The sequence below is a fragment of the Salvia miltiorrhiza genome, chromosome 7, assembly GCF_028751815.1.
Source record: "Salvia miltiorrhiza cultivar Shanhuang (shh) chromosome 7, IMPLAD_Smil_shh, whole genome shotgun sequence".
NCBI classification, from domain to species: Eukaryota; Viridiplantae; Streptophyta; class Magnoliopsida; order Lamiales; family Lamiaceae; genus Salvia; species Salvia miltiorrhiza.
This window is the reverse complement of record NC_080393.1, coordinates 55,349,558-55,362,991: the sequence shown is the minus strand read 5'-3', so window position 1 is coordinate 55,362,991 and position 13,434 is coordinate 55,349,558.

Below are 13,434 nucleotides of genomic sequence, written 5' to 3'. Positions count from 1 at the left end.
GCTTGTAATTTATTGAAAATATTGTTCGTTATTATTGTTATTATGCTTGTCTATTAATAAAAAATGCCTAAAATGTACGAAATGACACAAAAAAAGTTTGTAATGTATTGAAATTAATTTGTAATATATTGAAACTATATAGGAGTATATGAAAATGTTGTTCTTTATAATTACTATTATGCTCGTCTTTTAATAAAAAAATGCTTTAAAAATACAGAATGTCCTAAAAAAATTTATAATGTATAGAAATAATTTGTTATATATTTAAATTATATAATCTATGAAAATGTTGTTCTTTATTATTACTATTATGCTTGTCTTTTAATAAAATAATGCCTTAAATATACGGAATGTCCAAAAAAAAATTCTCGGGGGCGCCCCGTGTAACTTCAGCCCCCTCCCAAATTAATTCCTGGCTTCGCCACTGGGGACGGAGGTAGTACAATAATATTCAGGAGCAACGCAGGTTACAACATTTCTATTTATTTATTATGCTCTTTCATATTTCATAAACGGTATGACTTAATTAAGTAATTATGGAACTGGTGAGTGCTGCTAAGATTCTTACAGTTTTATTATAAGATATCATCCTTTCAATTATCCAAAGATTCTCCAGTGGGACTCGTTTGGTTGGCGGGAGTAAAATTGTTTTGAAATATAAATTTTTTGAGTGTTTGGTAAATAGAGTAAAAATTAAAAAATGCCCAAGTTGACTATGTTAAAATTAAAAATATTCACTCTTCCAAAATGATAAAATTAGCCTTGATATTTAAATTATTTTTGTACTTGGAAGACCAAAGTCTCACACCATCTTACACATTTATACATTTTCATCACGATTCTATGATATTGACGATGAAGTGTGGTCTGTTGGTAAGATGCTTCTCCTTCAACTAATAGGTCAGCGGTTCGAGTCATCTAGAGAGATAGAGTGTGAGTGTGTTTTTCCTTTTTTTGTGTAAGAACAATTAAAAAAATAGAAAAGATTCTATGATATTTGATCGAAAACGATTGTAATTAAAAAATAGAAAATCAAATCTTGATATCGAGCGAAAGAGAGTAGAAGAGTAGTGAGCAATAGACATCATAATTTTAGATTGAGAAAATGAGCACAAACAAATTTCTAGCGGAGTCAAAAGAAAAGGGGAGAGAAAATGAAGATTGCAAATACTCCTTCCGTCCCATGAAGCATGACACACTTCTTTTCGGTACGGGAATTAAGAAATTGATATTTTGAAATTGATATTTTGTGTGTTAAGTGTGGTAGGTGAAAAAGTGAAAATGTGAATAAAGGGTAACTTTTTTTACTATTTTTAGAAACGTGTCATGCTTCGTGGGACAAACCAAAAAGGAAACTGTGTCATGTTTCGTGGGACGGAGGGAGTAGGATTTAGAATAGAAGATTGAATTGGAGACGTGTTTGAATAGAAGATTGAATAGGTTTAATAAGTTTAATATATTAATACTTGAGAAATTGTGTAAGGAATTGGAAATTGAATAGAAGGAATAAATATATAAATAACATTTCATCTAATATATTGGGCTTGAATCAATTCTGAACTGGGCTTGGACCGATCCTGAGCGAGGCTTGGTCGTCATTGGGTTTGCTTCTAATAATCCTAGTCCTGAGTCGGGCTTGATTTTGATAAATGGCCCAAATGAAGCCCATTTCAAAGGCCTGGCCCGGTCCAATTAACTCATTCGATCAAGTGGGCCTATCTATATCGAGCTTGGGCTGGTTCTGGTTGGGCCAACTTGGCCCAGTTGAAAACTCTACTCACAGGAGTCATTGAAATATATCACTCATATATCATTGATAATTAGTTTATTTCTTTTTTTAAGACCATTCGTATTTTTAAGTTTTGAATGCTAAGCTTAAAAGCCTTAAATTATTCAAGATAAGTGCACAATAATTAGGTTATGTGTCGCGTAAATAATAAATTTATGCAGTCTTTTCAAAATATTGCAGATATGAACCATAAATTAATCTTGAAAAATCCTAGTCAAAGCATATTAAATTATGTATTAACTTCCACATTATTGTGGGTCATGAGAATGATATTTCTGTGCTAATAATAATACTTTCAAACCTTTTCTGTTGGCAATAAATTTTTATCATATAATGATGCATTCAATTAATGTTATAGATTATTACGAATGACGTGAAAATCTCAAAATCGTGCGTCGCGTATATATATGGTATATGTCTATGCATATATATGCAATGAGAATTGTAAAACAAATAAATAAATTATTATGTTATAGAGAGATGAAATGAGAAACAGAACATTGCAAGAAACTAAAACAGCACTGACAAAGAAAATTATCAAAATTAAACTGAATTTTTTTTTTTATCAAACTTCCATGTGCATTTAGTATGTGCTTAGTTTTCAAAAATTGATATTGGTAGTAATTACTAAAATAGTAGCAACATCATTACAAATGATGAGATTGATCAATGATAATTATGCGCGTAAAAAATCACCGCTATTATTATATTTATGGCCGTTTTCCAATCAATACGACTAATATTGGACTTCTTTTGTCACATCAAATATTAAAGCCTAATTGCTTCAAAAAAATAAAAATATATTAAAGCCTAATTAATCAGTTTCTCTTATGTATCTCGAAATTGTGATATTTTAATCCCGAGTTCGTTCTATGCCATCCCATTAGACAATTTAATAAAGTTTTTTTATTATTAAATTTGAATCACCACTTGTATAAGAGAAGAATGTGTGAAAAAATAACGAATAAGTCTATCATTTCGATGAATAAATTAATGTATAGTATGAATAAGATTTTTGGCTTGGGTTCGAATCCTGAGAGGGGCGAGATTTTCACTATATTTACTGTATTTACTGAATACATTTATTCATTAGTTATGCTGATATGTACGTAAAATTTATAGATTTATTCGTTATCTTCATTCTCTCAAAAAATATAATTCTCCATAGATCTCTCCCTATATATATAATATATATAGGGTGTGGTTATAGAGAGAACTACATTATTTGTGAGAACGGGAGAACCATCAAATCTAATGCATTCACTGTAAAAATTAATGCATTCGCTGTAAAAATTAATGCACTAAAAAAAATAAAAAAAATCGCTCCCTTCAGGATTCGAACCCAGGATCTGCATTCATCCAACAAGATGATGTATCCACCGTAGATCTTGATAATCGAATGGCTGAAAATGGTTCTCCGTTCTTTTTTTATTTATGGTTCTTTCCTGAACCTCTCCCTATATATATATATATATATAGGGAAAAGTTCAATTGAGAATGGTATATGTTGTTAGAATTGAGAATGAATATCAACCTTTAGATTAGACTAATCAAACGGCCACTATTTGTTATAATAACAGCCGACTAATGTAGACTTAAGGATATGATTGTCTTTTAACTTTAATCATGAAACGGTAATTCCCCTAAATTAGTGTTACAATATCTATTTTTTATAGAAAGATTTGATGTAATAAATTATTAATTAATATTTGAACATACACGTCCCAAATATTAACCATTGGTATATCTGCTTAATAAATCTCCCGTTAAGTGAACAACATGAATCTATGATAAAGTGAAATTAACTTTTATGTAAAAATCATAGTTTCAAATTTTTTCGAGATCAAAGATTATATTGGATGTTCTTTTTATTGAACATAATGGTCAACCTGTTGAATATGCAAGTAAATTATCCTTGAATTATATCAACTGCATGCTAATGTATTACTTCAATTTTGCAATGTTTGTTTTCGATTATGGATGAATATTCCGAAGAATTTGTGTAATTTACTTGATATACTGTTACGAATGAATGTATTACCCAATTAATGTTATGCACCAGGTTTTAAATTTTCCGTATTTCTTTAATACAATTATAATAAACTCATATATTTTGTACTTGGATTTCTTACGTCAATGTAGCAAGTTTTGTTCTCTCCTTACGATGAACATATATAGGATTTTGTAGACTTTATACGATATTATGTTAAATTAAACTATTAATGTTTTGTAGCAGGTTTTAAATTTTACATATTTTTTTAAATATTATATTACGTTCAAGCCACAAAAAATAACTTTATGTTCATGGGAATAAAATTGAAGTTCATTAAAAATATCAAATACACACAAGCACATGTAAGGCAAGTCAATATAATTAACCATCGACCAATGACATCATCACCATCTACCGGCATTTCACACATCTTAGTATTATCGATAACATCTTCATACAATGTTATGAATAATTTGTTAAAATAAAAAACTTGCAATGTTCATTAAAATATTATATTACGTTCAAATCAATAGAATGAGTATTCAAACAAAAAACTTGCAATGTTCATTAAAATATTATATTACGTTCAAATCAAATATGTTGCGAATTATAGTAAATTTATATATTTGAAATAGCAATCGACATAAGAATTCCATACATAATAAATTTCTTGCATAATGAAATATACCATCGGCTTATATACATCTAGAACAAGTTGTATACCCCCAAAATAAAATAAAATGAACATTTATTAGGTATGCTTCTTTTGAACCTTCATGCTCTTTTTCTTGAACGTCATTCTGCACATCTGTGAACATGTTGTATACCCCAAAAATAAAATAAAATGAACATTTATTAGGTATGCTTCTTTTGAACCTTCATGCTCTTTTTCTTGAACGTCATTCTGCACATCTGTGAACATGACATTGAAATAAATAATAATGTTCGAAGTAGTACACAATCATGTGCAAATGTGATTTTGAACAATTTTGCATCGATTTTTATTGATGTAAATTGAATTGCAAAAAACATGTCAAACATACGGAAAAAACATGCAAATCGATTTTTATTGATGCAAATATTCAGAACTTTAAAAATCACCGCTTTCTGTCATAATCTTTAGGACTTAGTTCAATATACCCACAACGCACATCCCAAACATACAGAAAATACATGAAATCATCGGAATAGACATCAAAATCATGTTCGTCGAAATAAGAAAGAAAATACATTACTCACCATTGTAGAGCGCTGAAATTCCAACAAGAATAGTTCGTCGCCATTGGGTTATACATTCGCCGGAAGGACCATACGTTTACAAGAATGCAAGATTAAGAACTCAGAAAAACTCAATTTTTATTTCTTGAACAAACCCATGAACTATACATAAGAAATCCATAAAAAAGATTTAAAAAATGAAAAACCCACTAACTACACATAAACAATATGGAATCACATGAACTCTAAATAATTTCGAACAAAAAACTATAAAGAAACACACATAAATAGGATAGATCAGGAACCCCATAAAGTACGAATCAATATTTTTCACCCAAGAAATTGTTGGAAATATGGTTTTATGCCATATCTGAAAATTATTATTTAATTAAATATTTATTATTTAATTAAAATAATTATTGGATGTTAATCTACACCTCGAGTAGATCAACGTGATATACTTGAAGTCTCAAAACTGATTTCCGGTGAGTGAGATATTGCATGTCAAAGTTTGGAAGTTGAAGAGGGAAAATCAGTTTCAACTACCGCGTTCAACGATTGCGGCCACCTACCGAGTTCAACGATTGCGGCCACCTACCGCGTTCAACGATTGCGGCCACCTACCGCACCCGCCGGAATTGACTGACGTTCCGTTCACACCGGCCGTTCACACTAGGTTTAACACCTATAAATACGGGTGTGTTGTGAACTCATAACTTACAACTTAGAACTCACAACTCAGAACTAACGACTCTGAGAACTCACAACTCACATCAAATTCTGCATTCCACCTCAACCTCTAGCTTAGTTCTTGATCCTTATTCAGTTCGCCGGAGCTCGCCGGATTGTGGTGCTACATCCGACGAGACGAAGTCGTTTTACCTTTGGGGAAGATACGCCTAAACCGAAGAGCACTACCGGGGCGATAATCTTCTTGCGGGAAGAGATTCATCTCGACTCGACTTATTTTATACGTATAATTTATTTATACTGTATATTTCAGTTGTATAAAATTATTTGAGTTGTAATTTCTCAAATTATTTTTTCTTTGTAATATTTTCAATTATTTTGAGTTGTAATATCTCAAAATATTTATTGTAATATCTCGATCGTGTACCCGGTTCTAACAATCGCAAGAAGATTATATCTCTGCCGTTGATACACGTTCGAGAAATGGCTCACACCGACGTCAATATGGACGACTCCACCACCTCTGCAACCATCGGTTCAACCACGTCGTCAATGTTTTCCTCGTTTGCATCAATGGGGGCTTCATCGTCAACCATGGCCCCATTGCAAACATCTAGAACTATTGGTCTTGCCGAGAAACCATCAACGTTCTCGGGCAAGAATTTCAAATATTGGCAAGAAAAGATGCTATTCTACCTCACAACCGTGGGGTTTGCCGGATTCTTGATGGAGGATAAACCTCCAACCCCGAGTGAAGGGGAGACGAGCCAAGAAATTCGTACCGGATATTTGAACTGGTGCCGCAGCGACTACTTGTGCCGTAACACCGTTCTCATGTCTCTGGACGAACGACTCTACCGTGTTTTCAAGGTTCAGGAAACCACAAAACAATTGTGGGAGGCCCTTGATCTAAAGTATCAAGTGGACAAGGCGAATACTACCAAGTATGTCGTTGCCAAATGGTTGGAATATAAAATGGTCGACTCCCGACCATTGATGGACCAAGTGGAAGAGTTCCAAAATCTTTCACATGAGGTTCAAGCCGAAGGGATGCCCTTGGCGGATGCATTGCTCGTTGCAATCATCATAGAGAAATTACCTCCTAGTTGGAGGAAATTTCAAAACCTTTTGAAGCATGAGCGCTCGGAGATGTCCGTGCCGATATTGTTATCCAAGCTTCAAATGGAGGATCACGTGAGAAGTCGTGATCAAAAGGGAAAAGCTCCAATGGAGGCAAAGGCCAATCTCACCGAGAAAGGCGGTCCCTCCAACAAACGTGGTCGTCCTAACCCTAATAATAAGGGTAAAGGGAAGCAAGTTGGTAGTCAACCATCAAAGTTTGATGGTGTATGTTATAATTGTGACAAACAAGGTCACATGGCTAAGGATTGCCGCAAGCCAAAGCGGAAGAAGGCAAAGAGCAACGTGAACAACGTCGAGAAGGACTTCGACGATTGGAACCACGATGACTTTGCTGCCATGATCTCCGAGGTGAATCATGTGGACAATCCTAACGCTTGGTTCGTGGATACCGGCGCTACCGTCCATATATGCATAAATCGTGAGTTGTTCCACAACTACAAGGAAGTGGAAAACAAAACGATAATGGAGGCTAGCGAGCGGACATCCCAAGTCCTTGGCATGGGAGATGTGATTCTTCAACTCACGTCGGGCGTGGAGATCACATTGAAAGACGTATTACACGTTCCAATTGTCCGAAAGAATTTAATTTCGGGCTTTAGGCTTACGAATAAGGATTTTGAATTGTTTTTCAAATCTGACTATGTTGTAATACGCAAGTGGGGAAAGTTCCTAGGGAAAGGCTATGCCTCCGAAGGACTTTTCAAACTTGGTGTAAGAGCTTGTAAGCCTGCCAAGGCTAAAATCAATAAAGATGCATCAACCTCTTCTGCTTACTTGATTGAGTGTTCAGATTTATGGCATTGTAGACTTGGACATGTTAATCTAAATGCTATAAAGAGATTAGTAAAAATGAATTTACTAAAAGTTGATGAATACAACTCACAAGAAAAATGTGAAGTTTGTGTTGAAGCCAAAATGACTAAGTTACCGTTTAAATCGGTAGAAAGGAGCACTCAACCATTGGAACTTATTCACACAGATGTTTGTGATTTAAAGTTCGTGCAAACTAGAGGTGGCAAGAAGTACTTTATCACCTTTATAGACGATTGCACAAAGTATTGTTACCTTTACTTATTGAAAAGTAAAAATGAGGCTATTGAAGCTTTTAGAAACTTCAAAAATAAAGCCGAGAATCAACTTGGATGTCGAATTAAGATGGTTCGAAGTGATAGAGGTGGAGAATATGTAGCTCCGTTTGCTGAATTATGCAACGAAAGTGGTATAATACATCAAACGACTGCACCTTATTCACCACAATCTAACGGCGTTGCTGAACGCAAGAATCGAACTCTTAAGGAGATGATGAATGCCTTGTTGATTAGTTCAGGATTACCCCAGAACATGTGGGGGAAGCTGTCTTGACGGCCAACTATATCTTGAACAAGATTCCACTCAAAGGGAAAGATGTAACTCCCTATGAGCTATGGAAATGAAGGAAACCTTCGTATAAATACCTCAAAGTGTGGGGGTGTTTAGCCAAGGTAGAAGTGCCTTTACCAAAGCAAGTTACAATAGGACCTAAAACGGTGGATTGTATCTTCATTGGTTATGCACTTAATAGCAGTGCCTATCGTTTTATAGTGCACAGATCGGAGATACCTGATATACATATTGGGACAACGATAGAATCAAGGAATGCTATATTCTTTGAAAATATCTATCCTAACAAGGATAAAGTTACATCGAACTCTAATGATGGAGTTGATGGTGATGCTACAGGTTCTAAACCTATGGAAGTAGCTAGTAATTCTACTAAAGTAGATGATGCCACGGGTTCTCATCCTGTACCACCTAATAGGAAAAGACCAAGGTCTAAACCTATGGATGTAGAACCAAGACGTGGGGAACGAGTTAGAAAAGCTAATGTCTATGGACCAGATTATGTTGTCTTGATGCTAGATGACGAACCGGTGACGATCAAAGAAGCTTTATCTGGCTCAGATGCAGCTCTCTGGAAAGAAGCCATCGATATTGAGATTGATTCCATTATGCAGAATCATACTTGGGTGCTAGTAGATCTACCACCTGGTGCTAAAGCTTTAGGATGCAAATGGATCCTAAAGAAGAAGTACAAATCTGATGGTACTATAGATAAGTACAAAGCCCGACTTGTCGTTCAAGGTTTCAGGCAGAAAGAAGGGTACGATTTCTTCGATGCCTATTCACCTGTGACTAGACTAACATCTATTCGGATGCTTCTCGCTATTGCTGCCTTGCACAATCTCGAGATTCACCAAATGGATGTGAAAACTGCGTTCTTGTATGGCGAGTTGGAAGATGAAATATATATGAAGCAACCTGAAGGGTTTGTAGTACCTGGGCAAGAGCACAAAGTATGCAAACTTCAAAGGTCTTTATATGGGTTGAAGCAAGCACCGCTTCAATGGCATTTAAAATTTGACAGTGTAATGTTGTCAAATGGATTCAGAATCAATGAGTGCGATAAATGTGTCTACATTAAGAATTCTAATAACGGATATGTTATTGTTTGTCTTTATGTAGATGACATGCTCATCATGGGAAGTAATTCCCGAGTGATTCAAGAAACCAAAGGCATGCTAAGTAAAAATTTTAGCATGAAAGATATGGGCTTAGCTGATGTTATCCTTGGAATTAAAATTCTAAGAAGACCTGATGGTATTACTATAACACAATCTCACTACGTTGAGAAAGTGTTAAAGAAATTCAACGCTTTTGACAAGCCAATAGCTAAGACACCATGGGAACCTAGTGTGCATTTGAGTGTACACAAGGGAGAACCTGTTGACGCGATAGAATATGCGAAGATTATTGGGAGCTTGTTGTATCTAACAAATTGCACTCGTCCCGATATAGCATGCTCGGTCAACAAGTTGGGCAGCTTTACAGCTAACCCTAGTAATGAACATTGGAAAGCTCTTGAAAGGGTTTTGAGATATTTGAAATATACTCAAAACTATGCGATTCATTATACTAGGGAACCCTCTGTACTTGAAGGGTACTGTGATGCAAATTGGATATCTGATGCCAAAGACTCGTTTTCAACGAGCGGTTATGTATTCACTGTGGGGGGTGGTGCTGTGTCTTGGAAATCCAAGAAGCAAACATGTATTGCTAGATCGACCATGGAATCAGAATTCATAGCTTTGGATAAAGCTGGTGAAGAAGCCGAGTGGCTTAAAAATTTCCTCGAGGATATTCCATGTTGGTCGAAACCTGTGTCGTCCGTAATAATTCATTGTGATAGTCAAGCTGCTATCGGACGAGCACAAAACCATTTGTATAACGGTAAGTCGAGACATATTCGTCGACGTCATAATACCGTGAGACAACTGATCACTAGTGGAGTTATCACAATTGATTATATAAGATCAATTGATAACATAGCGGATTCTTTGACAAAAAGTATCCATCGAGATCAGATGTATAAACTGTTAGGGGGAATGAGTTTGAAGTCCACAAATTAAGGATAATCATAGTGGCAACCCAACCATGATGACTGGAGGATCCCAAGAACTTGGTTCAATGGGACAACTAAGCTATGAAAATCCGTGTGTTGAACACTCGAATTGCCTATTCCTTGTAGAACAGTGAGTGTTCGGAAACCTGCACGTGGTGAGGTTAAGTCTTTGACTTTTAATGACTCTAGAACTCCTCGAAGAGGACAAGTATAGCAGGATACTTGAGTTAAGAGTCACCTATGTAAGTGTGAAGTGGGGCCGCTTCGATTGAAACACTTATGAATCCAAAGAGGTGTTCCAAGGCCTGTAATGGACACAAACGTGAGAACGAATAAGGATTGAAGCAATATTGTGTCAATATTGTTGACTCAGTATACACCGAGGAGGACTAGTTCAAGGAACCATATCCACTAGGCCGCCGGTATACTCGATAACATTGACTATGGTAGGTTCAAAGCCACAAGCTACCTTTCCAAATGCAATGTTGTTTCTTAAGAGAACTGAGCTAAGTGTCTGCATACATTCGCATACTGATTTCTCACTCATGTGGGGGATTGTTGGAAATATGGTTTTATGCCATATCTGAAAATTATTATTTAATTAAATATTTATTATTTAATTAAAATAATTATTGGATGTTAATCTACACCTCGAGTAGATCAACGTGATATACTTGAAGTCTCAAAACTGATTTCCGGTGAGTGAGATATTGCATGTCAAAGTTTGGAAGTTGAAGAGGGAAAATCAGTTTCAACTACCGCGTTCAACGATTGCGGCCACCTACCGAGTTCAACGATTGCGGCCACCTACCGCGTTCAACGATTGCGGCCACCTACCGCACCCGCCGGAATTGACTGACGTTCCGTTCACACCGGCCGTTCACACTAGGTTTAACACCTATAAATACGGGTGTGTTGTGAACTCATAACTTACAACTTAGAACTCACAACTCAGAACTAACGACTCTGAGAACTCACAACTCACATCAAATTCTGCATTCCACCTCAACCTCTAGCTCAGTTCTTGATCCTTATTCAGTTCGCCGGAGCTCGCCGGATTGTGGTGCTACATCCGACGAGACGAAGTCGTTTTACCTTTGGGGAAGATACGCCTAAACCGAAGAGCACTACCGGGGCGATAATCTTCTTGCGGGAAGAGATTCATCTCGACTCGACTTATTTTATACGTATAATTTATTTATACTGTATATTTCAGTTGTATAAAATTATTTGAGTTGTAATTTCTCAAATTATTTTTTCTTTGTAATATTTTCAATTATTTTGAGTTGTAATATCTCAAAATATTTATTGTAATATCTCGATCGTGTACCCGGTTCTAACAGAAATCACCTCCTTCGAGTCGCCGTTGTGGCCTATTTTCCATCGAACAAGTTCAGCAATTGGAGTAGTTGTAAAACAAAAATCTGTAAATACAAATTCTACGATTTCTACGATTTCGTATGGAATGAGGATTTGATATTTCATCATTCAATTCGAATCGCATTTCGTATGGAAGAAGAGAAAATTTCGCGATTTGATATTTCCTCATTTTTTGGCAGGACGATTTTAACCTTGACGAACGAAAACTACAACTTCTAGCTGTTAATCTTAATTAGTAATTAAAAATTGCAAATTGATTTGAACCGTTTGATACAGATTTATCAATGGACTTGATTTATTCTTTTTTCTTACTCTATAGGGGCTTTCTCAATAGGGGGCTTTCTCAATAGAAGCCAACCCTATATATATATATATATATATATATATATATATATATATATAGTGGTGGGATCATGTAGTATCTACTCCCCTCATAGTATATAGATCCAAATTTAGACCACACAATGGGGGCACGTGGCGCGCATCATATGTCAGCAGCCTCCCAAGAGCTTCCAAAGCCTTCCAAGGTCAAAAACACGGAGGAGTAAAATGATCATTTTGATTTATTTATTTTTTACCGAAAATTCATTTTTTTTCCCGCGGCCGTCATCAAACTTATGCATATGATTGTACACCAATATGCATAAAGGTAAACCCAAATATGCATGACGCTGAATAGAAATATGCATGAGAAAGTATCAGTATGCAAACCATCTGGTGTCTCTCGCTGTCGAAAAATGTTATGCATATTTGTATTTTTATTTATGCATATTCGTGTTGAACTATATGCATAATACTATGCGACACCGTTAGGTAGCTCTCGCCGCTGGTCACTTGACAAGTCACACACTGATACTTTCTCATGCATATTTCTATCAAAAGTCATGCATATTTATGTTTACCTTTATGCATATAGATGTTCAATTATATGCAAAATTTTGACACGGCCCCAGGAAAAAACTAGATTTTCAATAAAAAAATAATAAAAAAAATCAAAATGACCATTTTACCCCTCCGCGTTTTTGCCCTGAAAGGCTTTGGAATGCTGCTTCCACGTGGCGTGCTCCTAGCGCGCCACATGACCACATGGTGTGATAAATCGCTATGAACTATATACTAATATAAGGGAGTGGATCTACGTGATCCACTCCCCATATATATATAATCACTGGCGGAGCTAGGGGTGGGGCAGGGGGGTCACTGGGCCCCCTTGGGATTTTCAAAAATACTAGGATATTTTTGTAATTTTATATTAAAAATAAAAAATATATAATTTTATCAACATCATTATCTTGTTGAGCTATTTTATAATGTAATTGATATGTAAGCTTTCGAGTTAAGACATTTAGAATAAGTAAACATATAATTAATTTATACATATCATGTTTGGATTGGATTCTAGAGATTTATTTTTTGAATTTTATATTGAAAGTTACTTTGCCTTACAAAGTTTCATGGGATTTTGGAAAATAAAATCACGGACTATTTTGAATTTATAATTTTAATGTCTTTTTAGTTTGGCGAATTAAATCATTATATTTTCAAGTTTTGCAATTTCGTCCCCCAATTTTTTTCGATCGCTAGAGCGTCGAATTGGAGCTTACATGGATTAGTAAAGACGATGACATTTTTGTGAGGCCTAAACGACATCGTTTCGTACCATTTCAATTAAAAATTTCTCCAAATTAGAAAGAGATTGTATCTTGTATTTGCACTCTATATAATATTCAATATTTAGTAATTTTATTGCAAAATACATCGTAAAATGAATATGAGCTTGAA